Source organism: Arachis hypogaea, chromosome 17 (genome assembly GCF_003086295.3).
Source record: "Arachis hypogaea cultivar Tifrunner chromosome 17, arahy.Tifrunner.gnm2.J5K5, whole genome shotgun sequence".
Classification (NCBI taxonomy): domain Eukaryota; kingdom Viridiplantae; phylum Streptophyta; class Magnoliopsida; order Fabales; family Fabaceae; genus Arachis; species Arachis hypogaea.
The window spans coordinates 67,101,224-67,111,275 of NC_092052.1; the positions used below are offsets into that span (position 1 = coordinate 67,101,224).

The 10,052-nt window shown below is 39.3% G+C and overlaps 1 non-coding gene across 1 annotated transcript; it reads right to left on the minus strand.

The window, feature by feature from the left end:
- Positions 1 to 1,606: 1,606 nt before the first annotated feature.
- LOC112767513 (small nucleolar RNA R71) lies at positions 1,607 to 1,714 on the minus strand. The gene has a single exon (XR_003184955.1). It is a non-coding gene; the product is annotated as a small nucleolar RNA R71 (small nucleolar RNA).
- Positions 1,715 to 10,052: the final 8,338 nt, after the last annotated feature.

Here is a 10,052-nt window from a genome sequence, read left to right on the forward strand (position 1 = left end):
AAAATTTTTCAAAAATATGTTCTTGGTGTTCATCTTGACATTCAAAGTGTTCTTGGTGTTCATCTTGACATTCATAGCATTCTTGCATGCATTCATTGTTTTGATCCATAACTTTCATGCATTGCATCATTTTTCTTGTTTTTATCTCTCATCATTAAAAATTCAAAAATCAAAAAAATATCTTTCCCTTTTTCTCTCTCAAAATTTCGAAAATTAGATTTGACTCTTTCAAAAATTTTTAAAATCTAGTTGTTTTTATGAGTCAAATCAAATTTTCAATTTAAAAATCTCATCTTTTTCAAAATCTTTTTCAAAAATCAAATCTTTTTCAAATTTCTTAGTTATTTTCAAAAGTTCCAAAAATATTTTTCAAAAATCTTTTTCTTATTTTTATATCAAATTTTCGAAAATAACATAATCAATTAATGTTTTGATTCAAAAATTTCAAGTTTGTTACTTACTTGTTAAGAAAGATTCAAACTTTAAGTTCTAGAATCATATCTTGTGATTTCTTGTGAATCAAGTCATTAATTGAGATTTTAAAAATCAAATCTTTTTCAAAACTAATTTCAAATCATATCTTTTCAAAAATATCTTCTCTAACTTCTTATCTTCTTATCTGTTCAAAAATTGATTTTCAAAATTTGTTTCAACTAACTAACTAACTTTTTGTTTGTTTCTTATCTTTTTCAAAACTACCTAACTAACTCTCTCTCTCTCTCTAATTTTCGAAAATATCTTCCCCCTTTTTTCAAAAATTTCTTTTTAATTAACTAATTATTTCAATTTTTGATTTTAAAATTTTTGAAAAAAAATTACTAACATTTTTCAAAAACTATTTTCGAAAATTACTAACTCTTTTTCAAAAATTATTTTTGAAAATTCTCCATCTCTCTCATCTCATTCTATTTATTTATTCATCTACTAACACTTCATCTCACCCAAATTCGAACCCCCTCTTCCATCTGTGTTCGAATTTCTTCTTATTCTTTTCTTCTAACTCACACTGTGACCTCTATACTGTGGTAAAAAGGACCCCTATTATTATTATTTTATGTTCTCTCTTTTTCATATGAGTAGGAGCAAGGACAAGAACATTCTTGTTGAAGCAGATCCAGAACCTGAAAGGACTCTGAAAAGGAAACTAAGAGAAGCTAAATTACAACAATCCAGAGATAACCTTTCAGAAATTTTCGAACAAGAAGAGGAGATGGCAGCCGAAAATAATAATAATGCAAGGAGAATGCTTGGTGACTTTACTGCACCAAATTCCAATTTACATGGAAGAAGCATCTCCATTCCTACCATTGGAGCAAACAATTTTGAGCTGAAACCTCAGCTAGTTTCTCTGATGCAGCAGAACTGCAAGTTTCATGGACTTCCATCTGAAGATCCTTTTCAGTTCTTAATTGAATTCTTGCAGATCTGTGATACTGTTAAGACTAATGGAGTAGATCCTGAAGTCTACAGGCTCATGCTTTTCCCATTTGCTGTAAGAGACAGAGCTAGAATATGGTTGGACTCTCAACCTAAAGATAGCCTGAACTCTTGGGATAAGCTGGTCACGGCTTTCTTAGCCAAGTTCTTTCCTCCTCAAAAGCTGAGCAAGCTTAGAGTGGATGTCCAAACCTTCAAACAAAAAGATGGTGAATCCCTCTATGAAGCTTGGGAAAGATACAAACAGTTGACCAAAAAGTGTCCTTCTGACATGCTTTCAGAATGGACCATCCTGGATATATTCTATGATGGTTTATCTGAGCTATCAAAGATGTCATTGGACACTTCTGCAAGTGGATCCATTCACCTAAAGAAAACGCCTGCAGAAGCTCAAGAACTCATTGACATGGTTGCTAATAACCAGTTCATGTACACTTCTGAGAGAAATCCTGTGAGTAATGGGACGCCTATGAAGAAGGGAGTTCTTGAAGTTGATACTCTGAATGCCATATTGGCTCAGAACAAAATATTGACTCAGCAAGTCAATATGATTTCTCAGAGTCTGAATGGAATGCAAGCTGCATCCAACAGTACTCAAGAGGCATCTTCTGAAGAAGAAGCTTATGATCCTGAGAACCCTGCAATAGCAGAGGTGAATTACTTAGGTGAACCTTATGGAAACACCTATAACTCATCATGGAGAAATCATCCAAATTTCTCATGGAAGGATCAAAAGCCTCAACAAGGCTTTAATAATGGTGGAAAAAACAGGTTTAGCAATAGCAAGCCTTTTCCATCATCCACTCAGCAACAGACAGAGAATTCTGAGCAGAATCCATCTAGCTTAGCAAACTTAATCTCTGATCTATCTAAGGCCACTGTGAGTTTCATGAATGAAACAAGGTCTTCCATTAGAAATTTGGAAGCACAAGTGGGCCAGCTGAGTAAGAAGATCACTGAAATCCCTCCCAGTACTCTCCCAAGAAATACAGAAGAAAATCCAAAGAGAGAGTGCAAGGCCATTGATATTACCAAAATGGCCGAACCTGTAAGGGAAGGAGAGGACGTGAATCCCAAGGAGGAAGACCTCCTGGGACGTCCAGTGATCAATAAGGAGCTTCCCTCTGAGGAACCAAAGGACTTTGAGGCTCATCTAGAGACCATAGAGATTCCATTGAACCTCCTTATGCCCTTCATGAGCTCTGATGAGTATTCCTCTTCTGAAGGAATGAGGATGTTACTGAAGAGCAAAATGCCAAGTTTCTTGGTGCAATCATGAAGCTGAATGCCAAATTATTTGGTATTGAGACTTGGGAAGATGAACCTCCCTTGTTCACCAATGAACTAAGTGATCTGGATCAACTGACATTGCCTCAGAAGGAATAGGATCCTGGAAAGTTCATAATACCTTGTACCATAGGCACCATGATCATTAAGGCTCTGTGTGACCTTGGTTCAGGAATAAACCTCATGCCACTCTCTGTAATAGAGAAACTAGGAATCTATGGGGTGCAAGCTGCTAAAATCTCATTAGAGATGGCAGATAATTCAAGAAAACAGGCTTATGGACAAGTAGAGGACGTGTTAGTAAAGGTTGAAGGCCTTTACATCCCTGTTGATTTCATAGTCTTAGATACTGGAAAGGAAGAGGATGAATCCATCATCCTAGGAAGACCTTTCCTAGCCACAGCAAGAGCTGTGATTGATGTGGACAGAGGAGAATTAATCCTTCAATTGAATGAGGACAACCTTGTGTTTACAACTCAAGGATCTCTCTCTGCATCCATGGAGAGGAAGCAGAAAAAGCTTCTCTCAAAGCAGAGTCAAACAAAGCCCCCACAGTCAAACTCTAAGTTTGGTGTTGGGAGGCCACAACCAAACTCTAAGTTTGGTGTTGAACTCCCATATCCAAACTCTAAGTTTGTTGTTAGAGAGTCTCAACAATGCTCTGAACATCTGTGAGGCTCCATGAGAGCCCACTGTCAAGCTATTGACATTAAAGAAGCGCTTGTTGGGAGGCAACCCAATTTTTATTTATCTAACTATATTTTTCTTAGTTATATGTCTTTATAGGTTCATGATCATGTGGAGTCACAAAATGAATATAAAAATTGAAAACGGAATCAAAAACAGCAGAAGAAAAATCACACCCTGGAGGAGCATCTGCCTGGCGTTCAACGCCAGAACAGAGCATAGTTCTGGCGCTGAACGCCCAAAATGGGCAGCATCTGGGCGCTGAACGCCCAGAACAAGCATGGTTCTGGCGTTCAACGCCAGAAATGGCAACAAATGGGCATTGAACGCCCAAAATGGGCACCAACCTGGCGCTGAACGCCCAGAGTTGTGTGCAAAGGCATTTTACAAGCCTAATTTGGTGCAAGGTTGTAAATCCTTGAACACCTAAGGATCTGTGGACCCCACAGGATCATCTCAGGATCTGTGGACCCCATAAGATCATCTCAGGATCTGTGGACCCCACAGGATCCCCACTACCTCCACTCACTTCTTCTCACCCCTCTTTCACACAATCCCATAAACACTCTTCCCCAAAACTCTTCACCAATCACCTCAATCTCTCTTCCCCATCACCTCTTCTCCACTCACATCCATCCACTCTTCCCCATAAACCTACCTCATAAACCCCACCTACCTTCAAAATTTAAAACCAATTTCCCACCCAAACCCACCCATATGGCCGAAATCTTCCCCCCTCCCTTCCCTATATAAAGCCCTCCATTCTTCTTCAAATTCACACAACACAACCCCCCCTATACCCTTCTTGGCCGAAACACAACACCCTCCCCCTTTCCTCCATATCTTCTTCTTCTTCCTCTATTCTTTCTTTTATTGCTCGAGGGCGAGCAATATTCTATGTTTGGTGTGGTAAAAGCATAAGCTTTTTGTTTTTCCATTACCATTGATGGCACCTAAGACCGGAGAATCCTCTAAGAAAGGAAAAGGGAAGACAAAAGCTTCCACCTCCGAGTCATGGGAGATGGAAAGGTTCATCTCCAAAGCCCATCAAGACCACTTCTATGATGTTGTGGCCAAGAAGAAGGTGATCCCTGAGGTCCCTTTCAAACTCAAAAGAAATGAGTATCCGGAGATCCGACATGAAATTCAAAGAAGAGGTTGGGAAGTTCTAACAAATCCCATCCAACAAGTCGGCATCCTAATGGTTCAAAAGTTCTATGCCAATGCATGGATCACCAAGAACCATGATCAAAGTAAGAACCCGGATCCAAAGAACTATGTTACAATGGTTCGGGGGAAATACTTAGATTTTAGTCCGGAAAATGTGAGGTTGGCATTTAACTTGCCTATGATGCAAGGAGATGAACGCCCCTACACTAGAAAGGTCAACTTTAATCAAAGATTGGACCAAGTCCTTATGGACATATGTGTGGAAGGAGCTCAATGGAAGATTGACTCCAAAGGCAAGCCGGTTCAACTAAGAAGATTGGACCTCAAGCCTGTGGCTAGAGGATGGTTGGAATTCATCCAATGCTCCATCATCCCCACTAGCAACCGATCTGAAGTTACTGTGGATCGGGCCATCATGATTCATAGCATCATGATTGGAGAGGAAATAGAAGTTCATGAAGTCATCTCTAATGAACTCTATAAAATAGCCGAAAAGTCATCCCCCATGGCAAGGCTAGCTTTTCCTCATCTTATTTGCCATCTATGTTACTCAGCTGGAGCTTTCATAGAAGGAGACATTCCTATTAAGGAAGAGAAGCCCATCACTAAGAAAAAGATGGAGCAAGCAAGAGAGCCCATTCATGGAGCTCAAGAGGTGCAAGAAGCTCATCACCATGAGATCCCGGAGATGCCTCAAATGCAATTTGCTCCACAAAACTATTGGGAGCAAATCAACACCTCCCTAGGAGAATTAAGTGCCAACATGGGACAATTAAGGGTGGAACATCAAGAGCACTCCATCATGCTTCATGAAATAAGAGAAGATCAAAAAGCAATGAGGGAGGAGCAACAAAGACAAGGAAGAGACATAGAAGAGCTCAAGGACATCATTAGTTCCTCAAGAAGGAAACGCCACCATCACTAAGGTGGATTCATTCCATGTTCTTATCTCTTCTGTTTTTCGTTTTCTATGTTATGTGCTTATCTATGTTTGTGTCTTCATTACATGATCATTAGTAGTTAGTAACTTTGTCTTAAAGTTATAAATGTCCTATGAATCCATCACCTCTCTTAAATGAAAAATGTTTTAATTCAAAAGAACAAGAAGTACATGAGTTTCGAATTTATCCTTGAACTTAGTTTAATTATATTGATGTGGTGACAATGCTTCTTGTTTTCTGAATGTATGCTTGAACAGTGCATATGTCTTTTGAAGTTGTTGTTTAAGAATGTTAAATATGTTGGCTCTTGAAAGAATGATGACTAGGAGACATGTTATTTGATAATTTGAAAAATCATAAAAATGATTCTTGAAGCAAGAAAAAGCAGCAAAGAACAAAGCTTGCAGAAAAAAAAATAAAAATAGGCAAAAAATAGAAAAAAAAAGAAAAAAAAAAGCAAGCAGAAAAAGCCAAAAGCTCTTAAAACCAAGAGGCAAGAGCAAAAAGCCAATAACCCTTAAAACCAAAAGGCAAGGGCAAATAAAAAGGATCCCAAGGCTTTGAGCATCAGTGGATAGGAGGGCCTAAAGGAATAAAATCCTGGCCTAAGTGGCTAAACCAAGCTGTCCCTAACCATGTGCTTGTGGCGTGTAGGTGTCAAGTGAGAACTTGAGACTGAGCGGTTAAAGTCAAGGTCCAAAGCAAAAGAAGAGTGTGCTTAAGAACCCTGGACACCTCTAATTGGGGACTTTAGCAAAGCTGAGTCACAATCTGAAAAGGTTCACCCAATTATGTGTCTGTGGCATTTATGTATCCGGTGGTAATACTGGAAAACAAAGTGCTTAGGGCCACGGCCAAGACTCATAAAGAAGCTGTGTTCAAGAATCATCAGACTGAACTAGGAGAATCAATAACACTATCTGAACTCTGAGTTCCTATAGATGCCAATCATTCTGAACCTCAATGGATAAAGTGAGATGCCAAAACTATTCAAGAGGCAAAAAGCTACAAGTCCCGCTCATATGATTGAAGCCATGTTTCATTGATAGTTTGGAATTTATAGTATATTCTCTTCTTTTTATGCTATTTGATTTTCAGTTGCTTGGGGACAAGCAACAATTTAAGTTTGGTGTTGTGATGAGCGGATAATTTATACGCTTTTTGGCATTGTTTTTAGTATGTTTTTAGTAGGATCTAGTTACTTTTAGGGATGTTTTCATTAGTTTTTATGTTAAATTCACATTTCTGGACTTTACTATGAGTTTGTGTGTTTTTCTGTGATTTCAGGTATTTTCTGGCTGAAATTGAGGGACTTGAGCAAAAATCAGATTCAGAGGTTGAAGAAGGACTGCTGATGCTGTTGGATTCTGACCTCCCTGCACTCAAAATGGATTTTCTGGAGCTACAGAACTCAAAATGGCGCGCTTCCAATTGTGTTGGAAAATAGACATCCAGGGCTTTCCAGCAATGTATAATAGTCCATACTTTGCCCAAGTTTAGATGACGCAAACTGGCGTTCAACGCCAGTTCTCTGCCCAATTCTGGCGTCCAGCGCCAGAAACAAGCTGCAAAGTGGAGTTCAACGCCCAAACTGGCACAAAAGCTGGCGTTCAACTCCAAGAATGACCTCTACACCTGTAACACTCAAGCTCAGCCCAAGCACACACCAAGTGGGCCCCGGAAGTGGATTTATGCATCAATTACTTACTTCTGTAAACCCTAGTAGCTAGTTTATTATAAATAAGACCTTTTACTATTGTATTAGACATCTTTGGATTATCTTTAAATCTTTTGATCATCTTTGAACATCTTTGGATGCCTGGTTCTTAGATCAGAGGGGCTGGCCATTCGTCCAAGCCTAGACCTTTCACTTATGTAATTTTAACGGTAGAGTTTCTACACTCCATAGATTAAGGTGTGGAGCTCTGCTGTTCCTCAAAGATTAATGCAAAGTACTACTGTTTTCTATTCAATTCATATTATTTTGCTTCTAAGATATTTATTCGCACTTCAACCTGAATGTGATGAACGTGACAATCATCATCATTCCCTGTGAACGCGTGCCTGACAACCACTTCCGTTCTACATTAGATTGAATGAGTTTCTCTTAGATCTCTTAATCAGAATCTTCGTGGTGTAAGCTAGAATGACGGCGGTATTCAAGAGAATCCAGAAAGTCTAAACCTTGTCTGTGGTATTCCGAGTAGGATTCAATGATTGAATGACTGTGACGAGCTTCAAACTCGCGATTGCTGGGCGTAGTGACAGACGCAAAAGGATAGTAAATCCTATTCCAGCATGATCGAGAACGGACAGATGAATAGCCGTGCCGTGACAGGGTGCGTTGACCATTTTCACTGAGAGGATAGGATGTAAACCATTGACAAGGGTGATGCCTCCAGACGATTAGCCGTGCCGTGACAGCGCATTTGGATCATTTTCCCGAGAGAAAACCGAAAGTAGCCATTGACAATGGTGATGCATCACATAAAGCCAGCCATGGAAAAGAGTAAGATTGATTGGGTGAAGATAGCAAGAAAGCAGAGGTTCAGAGGAACGAAAGCATCTCTATTCGCTTATCTGAAATTCTCACCAATGATTTACATAAGTATTTCTATCCCTGTTTTATTAATTATTTTCGAAAACCCCATTACTATTTTATATCTGCCTGACTGAGATTTACAAGGTGACCATAGCTTGCTTCATACCAACAATCTCCGTGGGATACTGGGATTCGACCCTTACTCACGTAAGGTATTACTTGGACGACCCAGTGCACTTGCTGGTTAGTTGTGAGAAGTTGTGAACCATGGTATTGGCATCATGTTTTTGGCGCCATTACCAGGGAAAGAAAGAGCGATGAATTTTACATAATCAAAGTATAATCACAATTTCTGCGCACCAACTTGTTTGTTTGATGATAGGCAAAGCAGAAGCAGAGGAAAGCAAAGAGGTGGTGGTGTTAGTGGCAACGTTGGCACACTAACGCCAGGGATAACGTTGATCAAGGATGAATTGTGGTGTTAGCGGCATAATTAGCACACTAACGCCAACACTAACGTGATGTCCAGCATTGCCAACACCAACGTTGCCACCCTAACGTCTTCGACAAAAGCATGGAAAAAATCGGCGGTGACGCATACGCGTGGGGCGACGCGTATACGTGGGAGTGGAAATTTACAAGCCACGCGTGCGCGTGGGTGACGTGCACGCGTGAGAAGAGCGTTAATGCGCTAACGCTATGTCACTAACGCCAGTGTTAACACCAGCAATAAAAGTCATGCGTACGCATGGGCGACGCGTACACGTGACATTGCCAAAAACAGGGATGACACGTACGCGTAGACGACGTGTACACGTGACTGGAAAAGCGTTAGTGACAACGTTAGCATGTTAACGCCAGTATTAATGCCAGAAAGGGCCTAGGAGAATTTTTTTAGCATTAGCAATGCCAATAACGCCCCCAATAACGTCAATCCACCCCTGGAGCGTGCATTCAATTTTCAAGCAAGCAGAGCCCATTAATATCACTCAATCAAAGGCACAAGAAGCATCTAGAATAGAAATTTTCATTTAATTGTAATTTGCTTTTCATTTCAATTTGTATTCTAGAAAAGCCTATATATAGACGTTAGTTTTCACAGAGAAAAAGGGGAATTCGGAGAGAGTGAAGACCAATTCAAAATTCTGTGAATTGGCACACTCCGTTGGGAGTGGGTCTTCGGATCCCTCCCCTCATACACTCTTCTTCTCTTCCACTTCTTTTCTTACTTTGTAATAGTTTAGTTATCAATTTTTGATTTTCATTTATGAATTTTTAACTTCCATTTTTGTTATGAATCTTTAATTCTCAGTTTTACTTTCATGCACTTTAATTCTCTTTTGAGATTTCTTAGAGCAATGACTAACTAACCCCATCATTTGGGAAAGGAGCTCTGTTGTAACTCAAATGAATTAAAGAACTTCTTCTTCTTCTTAATCCACTTGTTGTAGCTAAGGGAAATCTTTTGTGCTTCATAGATCCATTCACTACCGGAAGGGGGTTTGGATCTACTTGAATCTCTATGTGGGCCTTGAAAAAAAGGATCATAGGATTCAGTTTGAAGCTTCTCCCTCATAACACTTTTGATCAACACATTCTTAGTTGGTACGTGACATATAACCTCTTTGAATTGAGATCCTAAGGATTATGTGGCTCATGGACTAGAAATTTGAGCTTAACCTATTCTCATGAACAATTAGATCAAGGAATTGGCAATTGATTGTGTTAAGAGAAATTGGGTTGCCAAGGAATTGGAACTCAATTATTGACAATCCGCTATAGATCTACTTCATATGATTGAGAAGGAGTGAGGCCCATTGATTCAAAAGGAATCAACATCTCCAATCCCTTATGTTTTCTAGCTTTAATTTTTGTCATTTACTTTCTTGCATTTTATTTCCTTGCAGTTTTATTTCTTACATTTTACTTTTCTTGCTCTTTCATTTTCCAGCACTTTAATTCCTTGCAATTTACTTTCTTGCACTTTA